Source organism: Vidua chalybeata, chromosome 5 (assembly GCF_026979565.1).
Source record: "Vidua chalybeata isolate OUT-0048 chromosome 5, bVidCha1 merged haplotype, whole genome shotgun sequence".
NCBI classification, from domain to species: domain Eukaryota; kingdom Metazoa; phylum Chordata; class Aves; order Passeriformes; family Viduidae; genus Vidua; species Vidua chalybeata.
This window is the reverse complement of record NC_071534.1, coordinates 69543666-69565352: the sequence shown is the minus strand read 5'-3', so window position 1 is coordinate 69565352 and position 21687 is coordinate 69543666. Positions and strand designations below refer to the sequence as shown.

General features: G+C 45.2%; 1 long non-coding RNA gene across 1 annotated transcript; it reads left to right on the top strand.

The window, feature by feature from the left end:
• Nucleotides 1-15857: 15857 nt before the first annotated feature.
• LOC128788255 (uncharacterized) lies at nucleotides 15858-21107 on the top strand. Its single transcript, XR_008431007.1, has 6 exons — nucleotides 15858-15947; nucleotides 16112-16220; nucleotides 17281-17498; nucleotides 19948-20031; nucleotides 20136-20266; nucleotides 20442-21107. It is a non-coding gene; the product is annotated as an uncharacterized LOC128788255 (long non-coding RNA).
• Nucleotides 21108-21687: the final 580 nt, after the last annotated feature.

Sequence of the window (21687 nt, the reverse complement as noted above, 5' to 3'; positions counted from 1 at the left end):
CCAAAGCCTCCGTTTGAAATCTCTGTCCAGATCCACTCCAGACCAGAGGCCACGGGTTCATTCTCAACGTCTTCATTTTTTAATAAACTTCTCAGTAAGCCTCACGTCTGTTTCAAAGCTGGCTACAACATCCCTGAGCCCTGGGGCTTTGCAGAGCTTTGGGTTTCCAAATGAAAGCCTAATGCTGGCTCATTGTTCCACAACCCCTGCTCCAGCCTGACCTAAGCCCCAAAGCCTAGGATGCAAGGCAGTGTCAGGATTACTCCCGCGTTTGGCAGGGAAAGCACATCTGAAAAGAACAATTAGCACTTTGTTAATGTGCCAGGGAACTGACTGATCTGCGTGCTGGCCAAAGGCAACAGAGCGACTGCTGTTTACCTTGATGTGTCTGTGCTGCTGTGGAGCAGTTCTGATAGCAGAGCTTAGTCCCAGCCTTAAAGCACAGTGACAGATGAGAGGTCCTCCTCTAATTTCCCGTCCTCTCCATTAGCAGGGAATGCAGATAAAGCCAGCAGCAGAACCCTGCAGTCCCGGCTCCTACCTGGAAGATAATAATGCAAATTACAGCGACAAAAGTGGCAAAAATCCGCGGCAGGAAAATAGATGAATAGGGCTGATCTGGGCTCCGTGGGACAGCACCAAATGCCACTCCCAAGGGAGGCTCAGGTTCTGCTCAGATCTCTGCTGCTTTCACCAGTCATTAACATTCATTCCCATCTGGGATTGCAGGCTGCCATCGGAGCCCTGGGATGCTGCTGTCACCAAATGTGACACAATACCTCATCAGAGAATAAAGGAGTTTTTGCAAGTCTCTCAAAAACTATTTCTGCCTTCGTGTTCTGCATCCTGTGCCTGGCTGGGAGAGTTGAAAGGAGTCTGATACTTAGGGCAGATCCCAGATTAGGGTCAGCAGATGTCTCTGCATCCCACTTGACATCATCATCCTGCCTCCAGTCCCTCCCATAAACCCTTCTTCATCTGGACAATTTAATACCAAACATGGAATATTCAACTCGGATCACCTCAATTTCCCTGCTGCCTCCTTTGTACCCCAGGCTGTTGCTTTCCTGCCACTCTGGGATTGTTCCCTCCAAGGGATGTACCCACTGTGCCTGTGGATAACTGAGTGATTCCTGGAGAGAGAGAGGCCAGTCCTCTCCTGCTGAATCCATGGTGGGATTGCTCTGCCCACAGCAGGAATCGCTGCCTTTGCTCCTCTGCCTTTTCATTTTGGCTCAGGCCCTCCCTGCCAGACCTCGGAGCTGAGGAGAGGCAGTGATTGATCAGGGGAAATTTCACCAGCAAAGATGCAGTCCTACAACCTTCACTCGAGATGGAATGGAAGTCACCAGGATAATAAAGATGGATAGGTGGATAGACAGACGGACAGATATGGAGATAGACAGACAGATGATAGCTTGAATCCTGTATGTTAAAATTGTGGACAATCTGTCACCCAGCCTCCCTTCCCTTTCTTATCCCTCCCCTTCCTTAAATTACGCCTATTACTCTGGTGAAATTTATTACAGTGTAAGAAATAATGACTTTTTAAAGATATTTTTTACTTTTTATGCAGAGGTGTGAGGGCTCCCTGAAAACAAATGGATGAAGATGTGAAAGCTTATTGGATTGTCACGTCGGATACATTATCCCCAGGGCTCTGAATGAAGAATTAGACCATGGAGATCTTATTTGACATTAGATGTTTCAATTTCTCCAAGAACATTAGGCATGTTGGATTCAGCACTGAATTCAATAATAAACAACAAGCATTGACCCTCCCCCCGTCCCCTTTTACCCCTTAGCATTTTAAGTCCGAGACACGCTATTAAGATTTATTTTACATTTTTATTATTGCGCTGACAAGGAAAGGGAGATCATATTTGCATAATTCATTTTTATACAAACCTCTCTGTATTACTTACAGCTGCCGATTCTCCCCCTCCCCTAATATATGTGTTTATGTGGCAGTAAAACAATGACATTGGAACAACACACTGGGAGTTATTTACTCCAACCCTGCAGGTATTGCCGTCTATTTATTAACCCCTGGGAATTATTTTGATGGAAATCCCTTTGGATAATGCCCAGCAAGAGGCTGAGGTTACACAGTCTGTTCCTGGAGAAAAGGCAGGAGTTTAACATCAGCCCCTCTCGGGGTGGTCAGTGAGTGGCCACTTGGCCATGGAAGAAGTTTGGGCATCTTTAGGGCTGGATCTGGCTGGGATCATGGTGCTGGGTGCAGGATGAGTGCTGGGACACGTTCCCTGGGGTGCTGAACGTGGGGATGGGCATTGGATCACCCAGCACGCTGCAGAATTCAGAGCTTTCCCCATGGATTTCTCCGCATCCTGTGGACCAGACCACCACAGCCCCACACGCTGCCCTGCTGAGCCTCACCAGACACAAATCCAGGTTCTCCACATCACCTCAACTCCCAGGAGCTGCTCAGACCTTCCCTTGTCAGACTATTTTTTGTTCTCTGGGAGCTCTCCTGGTTCTTTCCCAAGGGAGATGCCCGCTCCCCCAAACACACCCAGGGAGCCGCACCCCAAACTCCCTCTTTTTTTCTGTTATTTTCACACTCTGCACTCACTGGTGGTGCTGGTGGTGCTGGTTGAAGGTGGTTGTCATGGAAACTCCCTTTTCTCTTTCTGCTAATTCTGCAGGATTTCTTTCTACGGCATCGATCTGTGAACGTGCCTCCTTTTCTTGCTCACCCTTTAAAATAACAGCTATTGGGAATATTTGAGGAATGTAAAATTTGCCAGGCCAGGGGGCTTCTCGGAGTGGTTGATATTGAAATTATACCTACATCCAATAGCTGCACCCTCCAGCTGCTTTCAAAGGCAGCCCAAGAAGTCTCAAGGAGTAAGAATTTCCCAACCAAAAGGTTTTTCCCTCAACCCAGTGGGAGAAGTGATGGGTTCTGCCCCTCATGCCTGTCCAACCTACAGAAATTCCCACTCTTTTTCTCCTTCACAGCCTAGTCCTCCTCTGAGATCTAAATTCATGGTATTTTTGACATCCTGGCACAGCTTCTCCCATATTTTAGTTATGGAGAAACCAAAGTCAGCATTTAGTTTTTCACTTCACCATTGCTCCGCTCATTTGGGAAGAGGATTCAATTTCCCTGTAATACTCAGAATAAAATCTGTGGTTCACTTTATCATCTGCTATTTTAGATACCTTCTTTTACTCTCTAAAACACCTTTCCTGATGTTTTCCAGGGTCTTTGTCTGGTTGTGAGCATGAAGACAGGGTGTGTCTGGTGAGGAGGGATAGCTCTTTTTGACAAATAATCCATTCATTTCACAGAAATTTCCAGGAAAACAAAAAGGAAAAAGAAAACTGGGTTTTAGACCTTTCTTAAAAGACTCACAGATGAGGGATCCCCCCAAAAGCAGGAGAATCGTGTTATTAAATTATTCCATCGGGGCGTGGCAGATGGATCTGGATTTCTTCACTAGAGGAAATTTAATCTTAAAATCTCTCTCCAGCTTGTTTTCTCTCTCCTAAAAACATGGGTGGCCATTTTTAGGCTGCCATCAGAGTCCCCTAAGGTGAACACAGATATTTTACTTGGTGTTTGAGGTCAGGGGAACAATGAGGAGCAGGGACTATCTGCACTCCAACATGCTGGATTTAATGACACTTCCATCAGGGAAAGCTCCCCAGAGCGATCCTCACATCTCTCCTGAAGTCAAATTGAAAATTTATTCACCCAGCAAGGGGATTTATCTCACCTACCCTCTCCTATTTCAGTGCAAGCATCACCCTCTGAGCCAGCTGTCTGGATGCTCTTTATAATCAGGGGAGAGAGATGGGCACTTCCAGAATGAGATTTGTCTGCCCTGGTTTCGACAGCTCTGTCTCCAGACGAGATGCTCTGAACACCAGCAGGGCACGTTTCTCTCCAAGAGTGATAAAAGGGCTCAGCAACGCTGTCAAAATCCTGTTATGGGACAAAGGGAAGACCATCTATCCGAGCTAAAAATTTATTCTTATACCAATAAGTGTTTTAACAGTCGAACAGTTCAAGGTATCCAATCAGTATGATAAAATTTCTTTAATGATGTTATTAAAACTGCTGTACGGAGCCATTCCTGCCTTCCCAGTGTCCATCCCCCACCTCTGGTGTCCTGCTTACCCTGCCAGTGTTCCTCTTCATCCCAAAGTGGACAGATCCAGTGTTTCTCCATGGAAGGAGGAGGGGGGATTAAAAGCCACCACCACCACCCTGAGCTGCTCCCTGGCAGGGGTGTGATGGCCATGCTGGTGTTTCTTCTCCTCACTCTTGGTTTGTCCATCCCCCTGCCCCCACCCAGGGCTGGGGTTTACTTGGCAGTGGCCATGGGGGTGTCCCCGGTGCTGAGCTCAGGCACAAGACCCTTATTCATGGGACATTTGTGGTCACAGGGACACCCAGCTCTGGGCACAGCAAGTTTAGAGACATCCTGAGCTCCCCCAGTGTCAGGTCAGCTCAAAGCCCGTGGCCTTTCACTGTCAGTGGCTAAAGTCACATTAGTTGGGCTGCAAAGCACAGCACAGAGATATCCCAGGGTGTGTATCCAGTGTTATTCCCAGTGGCATTAACCACAGGGCACTGACCTCTTCTTGTTCATGACCACTGCTCCATTCTCTCCACCGCATCTCCAGCCTAAAATGTGCCCCAGCCATTTCTTCTCCATTTTTTTTTTTCCCCACTGAGTTGTGGAATAAATCAGGCTTAAATCACATTTCAAGTGACCCGTGGCAGCCTTTGCTCCAACCCCATCAGGGTCAATAGAGAAAGTTCTCATCTCAGAGTTAGATGAAGTTGCTCTGCAAGAGAAGCATTTTCGTGGGAAACCTCTCCAGCTTGCTACTAATGGTAGAAACAAGAAAATATCTGCTAAACAAGAAATATCTGCTCTATCTCTAAAGTTGATTCCCAAGCCTTTACACTCAGCAGCTGTTACAAGGAGAGGTTTCAGGCGCCGTGAGCATTTATCTCCTGGCACAAAAGAGAGGTCAGAATCCAGTGTTAGCTCCACTTATCTGTCACCAGCATCGATGGGAAGCCTGCTCTTCCCCCAACACATGGAATTGCATTTCATGGACACGGGATTTTAGAAAGTATTACGCTGGAGTTTGATCCTGCCTTGTTTCAGAGCATGTAGAGATGTGCCTTCAGCTTTGAAGGGAAGAGGAGAAGGCACTTAATCAATAGCCATGTGAGTGATAAGCACATAAAAAAGATGAGCTTGGCCAGCCTGTATAATCGTCAGCAGGACCAGATGGGAAATGCATTATTCAGGAAGAAAGATGACCATGGTGGGGATGGTTTTTATGAGGGTCAAGACTGCTTAAGGAGTACTCAGTTATCTCATGAAACCTCTTACCTGGAGTATTCACAGCTCTTGAGTAGGATGAGGAGTGAAATAGCAATGAATATTTTTGGCTGTGTCCTGGAGAGGACAGAAACTGAATATTTTGACTTCCAGAATCTCCCATCTGGAGCATAGAATAGGGCAGAAAAAGGTTATTTTTACTTCCAAAACCTCCGATCCAGAGCACAGGAAAAGTCAGAATACTGGTTGTTTTAACTTCCAAAATCTCCTGTCCACAGCATACACACACGCAGAGGCCTTAAAGATAATGCAATAAGAACTTTTTTTTCTTTTTATTTTTTTTTTCTCTCCCCTGACAAACACTTCTGCACTGATGCAGTGTTGCTGTAGAACTGGAATCAAACAGGCTGAAATCTGTAACTTTCTCTCAAAAAACCTTTTCTTCTTCCACCAATGCCAGCAGCTCCTTGCCAGGTTTAAACCTGCCTGACTTTAGCCTTGCTGCAGCTGTGCAGTGCCGAGTGAAGAGGAATACTCAGGATACACTTCCAGCTCCAGCTGCGCTCCTTGAAGTGGTTACAGCTCCCAAAGGCACCTGCAGCTCTTTATCACCTTCCTCCTGCTTCCTCCAGCTCATCAGCCCAAGTGCTGGTGTTGCTCCTTCCTAACTCCCCGTGTTTGATACGAACTGGAGTAGCAGAAATGTACTTTTGAAAGTGTTGTTAAAGCAGCCTGGCTCACTTTGGGTGAGACAGGCTGGGGAGCAGGATCACAGACAGCCGGTGCCTCTCGCATACCGACGAGGCGATAACAACCTCCAGCTGAGAGCATGGCAGAGGCAGGGATCTCTTCAGACCACTCAGAGGGATGCTCATTCCAGACAGAGAGAATTAAATAGTGCAGGGCTGTTTAACCAGCTCCCCTCTGTACCAAATTCATGTAATTGTTAAAAAAAAAAATAAAGTACATAATCAGTCCAGGATGTCATAGTAAGAATCATATAATTATAGAATCATGGAATGGTTTGGGTTGGGAGGGACCTTAAAGATCATCTCATTCCAACCCCCTCCTATAAGCAGGGACACCTTCCACTATCCCAGGTTGCTCCGAGCCCTGGCCTTGGACACTTCCAGGGATGGAGCATAAGAGCCAGGGACATGGATTTTCCTTCATCGTTTATTGACTGTGGTGACTCTGCTCTTGTGAGACAGCAGTTCTCTCCTAGCACACGTGTCACAGTTGGTACATCACAAGAAAATCACTATTCCAGAATTTAATCTGGACCAATGGCTTTACCAGCTGGAAGGGACAGGGGCTGTGTGATAAAGCCACCCGAGTGTCCTCTCAAATCCAGGTGTTGTGAGCCAGATGTCATTCAAGGCTCAGAAAAGCCAAACAGAGCCCCTTGAATTGCCATTCTCATGGCTGGTCTCTCCCCACAGTGGAGTTTGTGGTGACAGAATTAATGTGGTTCTAAAGGTAATTTGAAAGCATCAAGAGAGGGAAATTATCACATGAAAATGCAAATCGTGCCTTATCTGGGCTGTTCCATGGCTGCTATGATTCATCATCATTTCTTCATCTGTTTTTTTCTTTTCCAGGTGAGTTCTCAATTAAAAAAAAAAAAAAAAGGAAAGAAGGAGTAGTGGTAGAGCAGATCTTCAATTGCCAGGAAAGATTTATGGCTCCTTTTATCTGAATGTGAAACATCCTTCAACAGGGCAGGAATATTAAACATTTCAAATCACCATCTATCATTCAGCCCTGTCTCTGATGGTGACCACACATTCCTCACACACAGCACAGGTAGCTCTGCCTTGTCCCCCAGGTTCAGGGCAGCAGCATCCTCCCACCATCTTTCCATACTGGACCAGGGGTGTAAAACTGTATTTACACCTCAAATTCCGCTGAAGCTGCACAAATTCACCCTAGCAGAAGATCCACGGTGCTGTTCTCCACATTTCTCCTACAGAAGCTCCTTCTTCAATGCAAGCCATGGTGTGATGAGGTCACATCATCCCAGCACACGTCCTTTCCTGAGAGGTGTGTATGGGATTTACAGACCTGGTCCGATTTACACTGGTTGCTGATGAGTGTGAGGTACAAGGAAAGGGAAGCAGGGTCTGATTGCTCCCACAAGAAGGGACAATCATCAGAAGGTAAATTCAGCCTAACTGGATGGAGATATTTCAGACACAGATGTTCACCTGTGAAATTCCTTGTCTTAGGATGCTGTGGTTGCTGAGCATACAAATGGTTCAAAACTTAAGGAAATCGATGAAATAGAAACACAGAAGATGCATTAACCATGAAAATATAATTTCAGGTCTCTTACTCCTAGAAGGCAACAAGATGTAAAAATGCCACCACGTACCAGCCTCATTTTTTTTTCTATTTTCCTTCAGTCATTTTTTGAGACAGGACACAATTCCATGGATTGAGAATATCCTCTCTTCTCTCTACAGTCTTGGACATTCTGTGGTGACCTCCCAGTCCAGCATGTCTGGGGGTGGGAAACAAGGCTGCCAAAACCTCCCTCCAGCTGTCCTTCACCTCAGCAGTCCAGACCAGGAATTGCCCAGGCAGAAAACCAACCCTGTGGATACAGTGACATTTCCCCCCAAGTAATTCTGACACATTTTTCCATACATTTTCTAAGGGACAAAGACAGCACATCAGACAGACATCAGTGCTCCCAGCACTGCCCCTCTGAGCAGACACAGCAGTGACCCAGGAGCAAGGACACTTTGGGGAAGAGGCTCTGAGGGATGGATCTCAGGGAATTATGAAAATCTGAATGGTCAGCAGACTGAGCAGAAGATTTCACCTCAAGCTGATAAGGCACTGGGGTCATGCCCTGCCTGCTCCAGAGCTGTGGATCCTTACAGGATGCAACCTGCCCCTGGCAGTGCTGAATTTTACTTTTACTTTTACTTTTTGGCCAAATTATGGAAAGTGGGATAAAAGATAAGCAAGATTCTCACAGTTGAACTGTCAGTTAAAGAGTTGGACTCGGTGATCCCTCTGGGTCCCTTCTAACTCAGGATATTCTATGATTCTGTGATTTAAATTACACCCTGCAGCATTAATACTTTCAGTTTTCCTTTGGAAGTGACAAAGAATCACAGAATGGTTTGGGTTGGAAGGGTCCTTAAAGATCATCCAGTTCCAACCCTCCTGCCATGTGCTGGGACACCTTCCACTGGACCAGGCTGCTCCAAATCCCATCCAACCTGGCCTTGGACGCTTCCACGGTGTAACAGAGCTTAGCAGGAGAATCCACACCTGCTCACAGAGGCAGAGCCTCCAAAGGCAAGGTGTTAAGAAACAACAGTCGCATGCAGATTATGCAAAGAAAAACACCCCATAATTACACGGAAGGACACCACAGCACTGTGGAATCATCCTGTGCATTTCTGTTGCTTGATTGGCTCTCCACACGTCAGGTACTCACAGAAAACGAAGATAAACGAAGATAAAACACCATTAGCCCATCCAGGTGCACGGTGTCAGTAACTGCACCACTTACAGGCAGTTAATCTGCATTTGCCATTGGTGGTTGGCATTGCAGATCGTGTGTGATATGCACAGATAAATGGCAATTAAGCATCAATACCTTCAGATCTCAGAGCTGGCCGGCTCCCCTCCAGAGCAGGGCCAGAAAGGAAAGCTTTGCCATTATCTCCATCCTGCACTGTGAGCATATCCATATCCAACACCACTTAGGAGCCACTCCAACAAGTGATCATCCTAACAGGGTCAGCACCTTTCCTCCCCAGGACCCTGTAACAAACTTAGCATCAGCTCCTAACTAATTGAATTGGAGCATGATCAACAGTCCTAATTGAAGACTGCCTCGCATCCATTTCAAGCTCATAGGATTTCCCAATTTGCTTTCTGAGCTTCTGCTCAGAGTTAGGAAAAAGGCAAAAAAAAAAAAAAAAAGAAAAAAAAAAAAAAAAGAAAAGAAAAGAAGAAGGAAGGGAAAAAAAACAGAGGGGAAAAAAATCGGCTTTACTTAACAGTTGCTATTTTGGTATCAAAAGGAGTCTGCATTGTTGATTAGAGTGAGAGATCATTATCCCTCTTAGGAGCCCGATGAAGGTCGTTGTGTTAACCTTCAAATCACTCTGTAACTGGAGGATGCTTTTTTCTCCTGCTGAGCCACACTGGGAGGAAAAAAAAAAAAAAAGAGAGAGAGAGCAACTCAAAGGAAACAAGTCCAGTTTGCTGTTGCAGACTGGAAAAGCAGAGTGACAGGGTGGGATTAGCTTTGGATCTTGTGTATTGTTCATGTGTCGTCAGAGGAGGCAGGATGGAGGGAGAGGGAAATAAACAGATTTAAATGTTTCATCTGTCGTGGTGCTGTTGTGACTGGACAGCAGCAGGAAGGCACCCTGAGTAACTACAAACAGCTAAAAACCAGCTCATTAACCACTTATGTATGGGGAAGAGTTTATATATTTACTCCAATAGTAATTATTGTTATTTTACACCCAACAAACTGCCCGTGACAAGATGATTCAGGTCAATGCACAGGGAGATTCTTGTCTGCTGCACACTGAATGATGCTGCTGCTCCTTATTTTTTGTTTTTATCCTCTTTCCTTCTTTTGTTCCTGTCCTGGCACAGCAGCTCCCAGCTTTACAGTGCAGGGTTATCTGAGTTCCAGGCAGCTGATTAAGAGAAGGGCAAAGCTGCCTCTCTGAATACACAGGGCACCTTGATCTTCCCACTGATGTGTTTCTTTGACATGGAAGCCGTGATCCTGATGATCCCAGGGTCCCCAGGAACGGCTTACAAACCAGAAATGTCTCTAGGAAAGGCTTACAAACCAGAAAAGTCTCTTGTTTATGGAAGATGCTGGAAGTAAAACCTCATCCTGTGACCCCATGGTCAGCAGAGGTGATTCCCACTATGGGATAGAGGCTTTGGCTTTCCACTGGTCTGTAAAAGTTGTTAAAGCAGCCAGTCTTGGCAGGAAGGATCAAAATCCAGGAAAAACAGAGGAGAAGAATCCCATGCCCAGTGCTTTACAAATGATCTCTCCATCTGAAGCTTCTCTCCACCCCAGACTTCCCCTGGCTTTTTGGGCTTCCTGGCCCCACCTGCAGTGCTGTGCTCACCTCTGGAGAGCCCAAAATAAAAAAGATTATGTCTTTTCTTATTATCCAAGTGGATGTCTTGGAAAAAGTCCAGAGGAGGCCACTAGGATCCTCAGAGGGCTGGAGCCCCTCTGAACTGGAGCCAGGCTGGGAGTGCTGGGGGTGCTCACCTGGAGAGGAAAAGGATCCAGGGAGAGCTTCCAGCACATTCCATGCCCTAAAGGGGCTCCAGGAGAGCTGCAGAGGGACTGGGGACAAGGCCTGCAGGGACAGGACACAGGGAATGGCTCCCACTGCCAGAGGGCAGGGATGGATGGGATCTTGGGAATTGGGAATTCCTGGCTGGGCTGGAATTGCCAGAGCAGCTGGGGCTGCCCCTGCATCCCTGGAATGTCCAAGACCAGCTTGGGTGGGGCTTGGAGCCACCTGGGATAGTGGAAGGTGTCCCTGCCATGGCAGGGGTGGCACTGGAAGATCTTCAGACCTTGTACCCTTTTTGTGTCTCACACTCAGGCCGTGCTTCTCTCTTTCCCCCCTGACCCCTTTTGACTTATTTCCCACGCAGATTCCCGCATGGATGTGATCCATCCTGTCCCCATGATGATGGTGGCTCTCTCCATTTGCTGTCAGGAATGCCCTGTTTTCTGTGCAAGGCTGCAGCAGCTCTGTGCAAGACATTGGATCCACTTGTTGCCACCCATTTCCCTTCCCTGCGGTGCTGTTGCCCTTGCATTGCTAATCCTCCTCAGATAACTTCTTTTCTAAATCAGCCATGTGTCAATTTAGCATTCACCTTTTGTTGAATCTTAAATCCTTTTAATCCCTGTCCTTGCTTCTCCATGTTAAACAAATAAAGCTCATATTTCCTCCTGCCTCTCTGCCTGCTCCCTGTGCCTGGTGGGGAGCAGGCTCTGAGGTGACATCTCCCAGGCAAGGCACACAGATGCAAATCACTGGCACAAGGAATGTGTGCAGGGCAGCCACCTCAGCCTGGTGACAACGTGAAAAAAAACTCTGCAAAAAAAAGGAGAAGAGGCTGTTTCTAAGGGTCCAGGTGTCGAGGTGACCCCGAGATTGTAAAAGTCCTCGTTTCCCAGCCTGCACAGCCAAAGAATGAGTCTGAGTGCGTAGGATCAGCTTCTCAAGGTTGTTTATTTTCCCTTATCTATAACATTCTTTCTCTGACCTGCTGAGCTCTGTCTAGCAAGGAGGCCATGGCATTCTGCCTGCCCTCTAGGGTGGTGTTTACATTTTATACCAAAAACTACGTGTGCCATGTTTACAATAACGTGCCAATATCTATCATTCATGTTGGACAGTGTGTCTCTACCTCAAACCAACAGAAAAGTGTCACCATCACACCAAGTCATGGAGGACAAGGAGAAGGAGAAGAAGGTCAGGACATGCCCAAATCCCTCCATCTTGTACCCCTTGAACCCCATTCTAAAAAGCCCCAAAATTCTACTTTTTCACCCTGTGTTAATTCAACTACCACACTACTCAAACCCTTGTAGCTTGTAATTCCTCATACAGAGTTGTCAGCTTTTTCCACGGGCTAAAATCAAAGCCACAGGTGTTTTTGACTTCTTGCCAAGGTCTCTGAGCCCCTGCCAGGGTCTGGAGACAGCCAGGGCAGCCAGAGGGATGTCCTGGGCTCCCACAGCTGTTCCTGTCCCTGTCCTCACCTCCCGTGACCCCTCCGAGACATTTCAGTGGGAGAAAGTCTCTTCAGGGACAGCATTGCTGCCAGTCCAGGAAAGGTCTGAAATGAAGAGAAAAAATTCATGTCCTGCTAGGTTTTAGCAAAAGCAGCTCTATTTCCACTTGTGTGTGAGTTGCCCTTTTCTCTGTGCACATTTCCTCTCTCACTCCTGTTCCTCAGGCTGTGGGATGCTACCACCCCAAAGAGGAATTTATCCAGGTTTTGCCTTGGTTTTTTTATTTTAATACAAGACATCTTCCCCAGGCAGCGGTGCAGACAGGGATAAATGCAGGGAATTTCACCTGCTCACCTCTGGGATGGGCAAGGAAAGCTCATCCACAGGTGGGAGAGAAAGGCACTGGTTCATCTGCTCCATCACTGCTGCTCTTGGCCACAGCACCTAAACACGGCAAAAGTGTCATTTTTACACATATGACACATAAACGTGATAAACGTGGCATTTTTGACGTGCTCAGTATTTCACACTTTGCCACCATAACCCCACTGCAGCAAAATTTCCCCTTTCTGGTGTTGTTGTCCCTGCACAAATCCACTGCTGGTCTATTTGTCAGCCAAGGGTTTCAATCTAAATTCCCCTTCGTGTTCGTGCTCAATAAAACTCAAAGATTTTTGCAAGAGCCCTGAGAAAAATGGTATTAATGGTATTAAAAATATTATTTTCCCTGAGGAAAATGGTATTAAGTGAACCAAAGGAAATGAATGGGCACAATTCCTTCACCATGGGTGCCTGAGATCCTGTCAGCCATGTGAGGAATGCCACACACCTCTCCACTGGCTCCTGACTCCTGGAATTCCAAGGGAATGGCTCTGTAGAGTCAGGGGTTGGTGCTGGTGCTTGGACATCCTGGTTATCCATCAGAGGGTTCCAATAGAGGAGCAATAAAATAAAATAAAATAAAATAAAATAAAATAAAATAAAATAAAGCAAAATAAAACAAAACTAAAATAAAATACAAAAATAAAAATTAAATGAAATTACATAAAATTACATAAAATAAAATAAAATAAAATAAAATAAAATAAAATAAAATAAGTAAAATATAAAAGATGAAATGAAATGAAATGAAATGAAATGAAATGAAATGAAATGAAATGAAATTAAAATAAAATAAAATAGAAAAACTAAAATTAGATAAAATAGAAAAATGTAATTAAATGAAATAACATAAAATTAAATTAAAATAAAATATAAAAATGAAATGAAATGAAATGAAATGAAATGAAATGAAATGAAATGAAAATAAAATAGAAAAACTAAAATTAGATAAAATAGAAAAAAAATAATTAAATGAAATAACATAAAATTAAATTAAAATAAAATAAAATATAAAAATGAAATGAAATTAAATGAAATAAAAATAAATTAAAATAAAATAGAAAAATTAAAATTAGATAAAATACAAAAATTAAATGAAATTACATTAAATTAAAACAAAATAAAATATAAAAAATGAAATGAAATGAAATGGCATAAAATAAAATGACATAAAATGACATAAAATGACATAAAATGACATAAAATGACATAAAATAAAATAAAATAAAATAAAATAAAATAAAACAAAATAAAACAAAATAAAATAAAATAAAATAAAATAAAATAAAATAAAATAAACAGAATCTTTTTCTAGGCAACTGAACACAGCTCCACAGAAGGAATCAGCCTTTCCCATCAGATGTTGCATGTGGAGAGGGATGATGTTATTTAGGCTAACAGAGCACTGAGCCTCTCAGGGTCCTGCTTTCTGACTCCGGATCTTCAGTGTTCCTGGGCCACAAATTAGAATTTGGGTGAGTGGGTTTGCATACCTGAAGAATGTTTGTAAATTCACCTCTGGAGCACCTCAGTCTCTGACTGAGAACCACGATCTCAGCGTTCCTTTTGTGGATATCTCCCACATGCTTCCAGCTCCTGCCCCAAAAGTGAGAAATCCCAATATTCCCACTGAACTCCAGGGATGTTGCAAATCCAGCCAACATCAAAGTGATTTAAACCTTGAACCAACACAGAGGAGGATTTACCTCCCCTGTGGGACACAAGTCTTCCCAAGACTATGGAGAGGGGCTAGAAGAACTTCATGCTCCCTCTGGAAGGGAGAATTATAGTGCTAAAACCTAAAAGTGATTTTTGGGCTGGGCTGCCACACTCCTCCTGTCACTGCCCAACATCCATCCCTCACTCCAGGGGCTTCCAGCAGCTTCTCACACTGACTGGGGCACAAGCTTTTCCAATTAACCTGTCAGGAAGAGCAATGTATTATTTTCCAGCACTTGAGTAATTTAAAAGCCATCAGATTTCAGAGATCTGCCCGGCATGTTAAACTCTCAGCCAGGGCTGAGGAGCTCTGTGAGGCTGCTTTCATCAAAAATGCAGAAGCAGAGAGACCCATGGTCAGAAGAAGGTGTTGCACCTGTGGAACAGGGGGAGAAAACCACACAGCCAAGGTGCTAAAGCATCTTTTAGGAAGGTTGCTGTGTTATTATAAATCCATATTAATTCTGTCACTGGCAGTTGGGAGTGCCATGCCCTGATTCACAGGGTCAAGAGAATTCAGGATGCTGAATGGCAACTCTGATAACTCAGACAAATCCATTTCTTGACTAAAGCTGCTGAACCAAAGGGATGTTCTCCCATTTTTGACCACATCCCAGCACTCTGAGAACCTCTGGAAGTTTTGGCTGCATCCAAAGTGCTCATGACCACTCTGTAGCCCTGGTCATGTTGATGGAGATAAGCCCCTCATTCCAACAAATCCATATTTCTCCTCTGGCATCCTCCCCTCCACAACCCAGGTGCTGGAATCAGCCATCCCCTGGCTGATCGTGTCCCAGCTAAGCATTTCTAGACAGAAACTCACACCTGAGCTCTGGCCTTCAAAGCACGTGTGGATGCCTGGGGACCTGAGGAGGGGTAAATGGGTTTCTTTGCAGGCTCCTCCTGTGCTCCTGGGGAGATGATGTGGTTTTTTTGCTTGTCTTCCATCACAGAACAAGAGCTAAGTGTTATTGATCTGGGACCTAGGGGGAATATTTCTGAGCAGCTCGCCCTGGCATTAGTCCATCACTTAGCTGGTATTTATTATTCAGGGCTGGCAAGGGATTCCTGGCAGCGTGCCCTGGCCAGACAGCAAACTGGTGACAGAGGAGCTGAGCGAGTCAAGGGCAAATGAAGAGGGAGAGGAAGGGAAGAAAGAAATTGCAAAGCAGGTTTTCCTTTCTTAAATTAACTTAGGTGGGTCCCAGAGCCTCTCTCTGCAAAATTGCTCCTGTGTGCATGAAAAACCCAAAGCAGGGTGTGCACACAGAGCTTGGCAGGTGGTCAGTGTGAGATGATGTAAAAATGCAGATAAACAGGACAAGAGTAGGATGAGATTTCACTCACCAAAAAATCATGAAGGGTGCATGCGAGGAGGCAAAGTGGCAGCTTTGCAGAGGGGAAAGCTGCTCCTCACAGCTGGAAGGTTCAAGGGGAAGAGTCATGGCAGTGAATGATGCCATTTGGGTTATTTCCAGCACTCTGGAGAGGTTTTTCTTGCCTTATGATGACTGGAAAGATGTGTTGGTAGATCTACCCAGTCCCCTCTGAAGGCTTTTGCCCAAACCATCCTTTATTCCGTGATTTGGCATGACCTCATAGAGGAACTCCTCTTGAAAGCTCACTGGAGCAACAGCCCAGCAGAGGCAGAGCAGGTATCTCTGTGTGCATAAAGATCTGGGAAAAAAACTGAGTCTGAAGCAGGACAGGAAGCTTTAATGACACCCCTGGTGTCCATGCCAAGGAGAAAAGTAGGGAAAACACAGCTTCAACGGCCCATTTCTGTGACAATTCCCTGTTTCTTTCTAATGCCGATCCAGTGTTGATCCAGCGGCTCGTTCTCTGGTGGTCTGGGGATAGAAGTTGCAAACTTTCGAGGACAAATTAGATAGAAAAAAAACATCTCTGATCTCAGCTCCAGGTCTGCTGTCCCAATGCCAGATTTGAGGGCACTTTGCACAGCTCCTGGCTTTGAAGAGTCATTGCAAACCAGCAGCAGCACACTCTCCAGTTCAAGGAGTTGGGTAAGGTTCTTCCCAAGGGATTGTAAAAAGGGTCAGAGGATCTCCTGGGAGGAAGGGAATTAAGTCTCTGCTTAGCCTAACCCCAAACACTGCAGCAGGGCTATGGCAAAGCAGGAACAGCTCAAATTCACTGTGAGGTTGCAGGAAAATCCATAAAAATCAGCTTCTGGACAGACAGCAGGCTGGGCACAGCCTTTGGGAAGTTAAGCACATGGCACCTCTTTCTCCTTAGGCAGTGAACACGTGTGTGTCTTCACAGGCAATAATTTTGCCAGCTTAAGAGTTCTTGTAACCTCTGCACTAAGATAACATTGGCAGAAGAAGGGGGAAAAAATCCCTCAGGCTTGGTCAGATTAAAGAGCCCTGTCTGCTAAGGTGTAGTGAATTCTTCTGTTATTGATCCCTGGGGTCATCCTTGAGACAGTGAACTAATGGACCAGCACATTTCCTTGGATTTCCTTTAACTAAGAATTACATTAAGTTCAAGTGGGACATTAATAATGATGATTATGGCAATAATAATAATAATAATAATAATAATAATAATAATAATAATAATAATAATAATAATAATAATAGCAGCAGCAGCAGCACACCATTCCGTCTCTCTCAGACAAACAGCTGCAAGGCTAATCCAGTTCTCACTGATTTACAAGAACCCCCAGGCTCTGAGTTTTCACGTCCTAAATCTTTCTGTTCCCTCCTTCTGAATGTTTCACACCTCTCCCAAAATGTCCACACAAAGACCTGAGCAAAAAATTTCTCAGTTTGCCTTCCACCTTGGAAAGAGTGTTTGATTTATTCAGCTCAGTGGTCTGGTAGCCCAAGTCTGAACCTGGGCTCATGACAGATGTTGATCTGAAAATGCCCAATAAGAATCTCTCCAATTGCTGCTAAACCAAAACAAAACCAAGCAAACAGAGGAAAAAAACAACACCAACAAAGTTCCCCGAGCTCATGCTGTGTTAGGTGAAGGTTCCAGCAGCAGAGCAGATGTGGCTGCTCCTCTCTTCGTGGCATCAGCTCTCCCTGATCCCTCACATCAGTTATTTGTATATAGGTGCAGAGAAAAGGCTGGAAAAGTTGGGGAGAAGTGATGAAAGCCTGTTCCTATGAGCTGCAGAGGCATCTTTTCCCAGGAATTGTGCAGTGCTGCCATGTTTCACACCCTCAGTGCTGCCTCTCACAAGGCAAGGACCATGGAAATGAAGCAATCAGCACGGCTCAATAATTACGGTGGCAGCTCATGTGTGCTCAGTAGGTTTGGGCTGAAAGGAGGTATATTTTAATTATTAGCATCCAATTAAATATTGAATAAGTTCCATTATTGAAGGGGGATTTTGTGCCTCTCAGGGACCCTCCAAAGAGTTAATTAGAGAGCCTGCACACTTGTAGACATAATGTGTATGTGCCTCCACCCCTTCTGGTGCTGCTACAGACCCCAAGCTTGCAGGTATTTTCTACTCTGTGAGCCTGAAACTGGATTTTTCCATGTTCTTTAAATTGTAAAGTGTCAGTCCATCTTCAACAGCAGGAATCTTGACATAAACTGCCAAAAAATAAAAAAAAAAAAGCTGACCTGCACTGCTTTGGCAGCTTGATTCATTTCAATCAAGCATGTGCATGTCTGTCCCTGCCAGCCTGGAGCAGCAGCAGTCTCCAGAGTATGGGCACATCCTGGTGGTGATAAGAGCATGTCCAGAGTGAGCTGTTCCCTGGCTGGACACAGCTCTTGCTGCTGAGCCTAATCTCAGAAGCCTTCCTGTGAGTTAGATTCCCACCAGGCCATTCCCGAGCTTTTCAGCAGCAGTGAGAATGGGTCGGGATTTTTTTATGTAGGAATTGTGCTTTCATTGCTGGCATTTTCCTGATTTTTGACTGATGCTAAACAGCCCAGTCCTGGGCATTGAACAGGGAGGTGTTCCAGGGGTAGTACAGGTAGGGAATGTGTTATCAGGGATAAGAGAGATCAATCCTGGCACAGAAACCAGGCCGTACCAGCAGCAAGAAGAGCAGAGCTTGGACATTGCATCTGCTGGAATAGATGTGGCTATTAATTATAAATTAACATGATAAGATTAAAAGTACAAGTAAGGTTGCAGAGGTGCAGAATTAGCCAAACAGAGGCACTGGGCTGTGACCCATCCACATTTAAGGGTGGTTCAGTGTTCTGTATCAGAGGGAAGAGAAGCAACCCGAGGTGTCACTGGACAGCAGTGCAATCCTCTCATGTGGTGGGGAGGAGGAGGAGGAGGAGGAGAAGGAGGAGGAGAGTGTGACTCCAGCTGGAAATCAATCCACACGTGGCATCCATCAGGCTGCTGGGAAAGCAGGCTCCAAATGGAGTGCTTGTCATTAGGAGGAGATGCATGGAAGAGACAGAGATAGGGAAATAGTCCATGGGGGGCTGTTTGTGAGGCAGCCCCATCAGGCAAATAGGATTATTTGGGAATGATGAGATAATTCTCCAGGAAGTCATGTCAGGTTTAAGTGACCCTCCCAGACAAGGGAATGCTGGGGAAGAGGGGAGTGAGAGCTCCCAGCTGGGTCTTGGCCTTCATTCAGAGCCCAGCACAGCCTCTGCACTGGGAAACTGGGTGAGCTGGGAGTGGTGACTGCAATATTTCAGAGTGAAATTATCTCTTTTTTTCTTGAGAGGACCCCTAAATTTTTCAAGCAACATTTCACCCTGAAACTGAGTTTACCTCCAACAGAGAGTTTGTCTGTGTTTTTAAGCCTTCTGTCGTGCCACAGCCCATCTGTAATGCATCCATCCTCAGAGAATAATCCATCCCAGAGGAACCAAGACAAAACACAGCCAAGTTCCACAGGCAGCACTGGGAGGAAAAGGATCTAAACCCAAATCATTGGTCACTACGTGACCAGGCAGCCTCTCCAAAATTCAGGAACCCTCCCATGGAGATAAGCCAGCAAAACCTGCCCTCTTCAAATCCCCAGCAGAAAAGTTGTGTTCATAGCTAGGCTGGCCTAAAATAAGAGTTGCTCCAGTTTCTTCACTAGTGTGTAAAGGATTTATATTTTAAGTCCTTTAAAACTCTGACAACACTTGGAAAAATCTGCTCTCCTCTCCATGAACGTGCTGGCAAATAAAAGGGGCCCTCTGACCACGGCTCTTTGAAAAGTAATATACTTATTTTCTTAGAGAAAACAAAGCTAAAACATTTTAAACAATGGAGTTATTTAATTATTATTTAATCCCCAACATTTTTAGGGCAGATCTCACTAGATGGATGCACAAGTAGGAACGACAAAGTAGCTGTCTCTGCATTCAAAGCAGCAGCACCCAGAACATGGGTTTTTTTTGATGACATCCCTTCCAAATGCTCGGGAATGTCTTCAGGAGAGATGACAATAATTAGATTCATAACACATTAACACAGCTATGGCAGTGTGGGCTGTCTGGAGCAGGAAAATGAAGTGACACCCGAGCCTGTGGATCTGCAGCCACTCTGTTCCCAGCTCTGCCCCTCCCCAGGGGAGCCCACCACAGATAAAGAGCTGATGGACAGAGACAGCTGACATGAAACAAACCACCCTCACCTTGTAAAGAGCTGCCAGAATTTGTCAGAACTTGAGCAATGTGGCCTAGTGGAAGGTGTCTATGGCAAGGGGTTGGAACTGGGTGATCTTTAACATCATTTCCAACCCAAACCATCTTTTGATTCTATGTCAGTTAAGCAAACTTTCAGTTTTCTCTATTTTGCAGATTTCTTGGCTCTTCAATCTATCAGGTCCTGTACAGACCCAATAGAAAAGTGATGGTTCATGCCCTATAATAGAATAAAAAGAGGTAAAAACATGCACAACCCAAATTTCCAAGCCCACCTCTTCCCCAGAATCTTATTCATAGGGAGAAATATCAAGCTGAGTTTATTTTTCTTCTTCACCTGACAGGTTGTTCTAGGACCAGACACTGTCTTTCAGAAGAAGAAAACAAACTGATCCCATTTAAAATTCTTCTTCATCCATGACCAACCCAATTTAAAATGCTATCAATCTGCATGGTGACTTCCCCACTGGAAAAGGTGCAAACCAAAGGCTTGGTGCTTTGATTTTGGCTTGTGTTGGATTTCTTCACTCATGTTGTTTGCATTTTGATGTGTTTTTAATAATACACGGACACAACTGCATCTTCTAGGTGAAGGCAGCTCACCAGCTGCCACTGTTTATTGATTTGTTTATCTTCATTTTCCTTTTCAGGACAAAAATAGGGAGCACAGTTTGTGTCCTTGCTGTGGCCAGAGTCAGAGCAGCAGGGATGTGCCTGATGATGGAGAGAAAGACCTTGAAGAACAGGAGAACGACAGCCTTTGAAAACCTGGTGACCAAATTATCTCAACCGCAAAAGTGCAACTGGAATGGAAATTGCTGTGAAGGCATCACAAGCAGCAGAGAGGTGGAAAAAGTCACCTCATTGCAAAGTGAGGTGGGTTTGACCTTCTCCCTGGTCCTGCAGAGGGGTGACAGCTCTGACTCTGATCTACAGGTGCAGAGTGGGGAAGTGTCTCAGGCTGAAAGTGCAGCTGGGTGTGTCTATTCTATTTCCATCTGTCAGAGGTGGGGCACTTATCTGCTGTCCATGGGGCAGTTTTTTCTTTATCTCTCCCACAGCCAATCCTCCCTCCAGGAGATCTCTTCTGTCCATGGCCACTGAGTGTCCCTGCATGGCTGAGAAAATTCCATCATCCCATGGGGAGATGCTGTGCCCAGGGCAGGAGCCAAGCATTCCTACCTGGATCCAATCTGACTCCTGCAACACCACAGCAGCCTTTGCCCACTGCATTCCCAGAGGAGCAGCTTTCTGCCCCACTGCATTCCCAGAGGGAGCCCAGGCCCATCTCCAGCAGCCCTGGAGCTCCAGAGGAAAACTCCAGCCTTGTCCAGGATCCTGCTCCAGCAGAAGCACAGCTGGCACTGCAGGAGGGCTGAGCCCCCATGGAATGGCACTGCTGCCACCTCCCTGACCCACAGCCTGCCAGCTCTGTTCTGACTCTGGCACTGGGTTGCTTTCTTTTTTTCTACTAATGATATTTTACATATTTATTTTTACATATTATTTTTTAATACACATTTTTTAAATTTCCCTAGTTAAGAACTGTTATTCCTATTCCCATATCTTTGCCTCTGAGCCCCTTAATTTCAAAATTCTAACAATTCAGAGGGAGGGGGTTTACATTTTCCATTTCAAGGGAGGCTCCTGCTTTCCTTAGCAGACACCTGTCTTTTCAAACCCAGACAGGAAGACCCAGTGCAGATGAGAAAATTCAATGTGCATTGTTTTTAGGATGCTGTGGACAAAAAGGCTGTTGGCTTTTAATGTCAACCGGAGAAAAATTACCCTAGGGAGGAAAAGTGAGGCTGTTTAGACTTCAGGAGCTGTAGTGGGATAGTGACTCATAGACCACTTGAGAGGAGGGGCTAAACTTGGAGAATGGTGACTCTGATA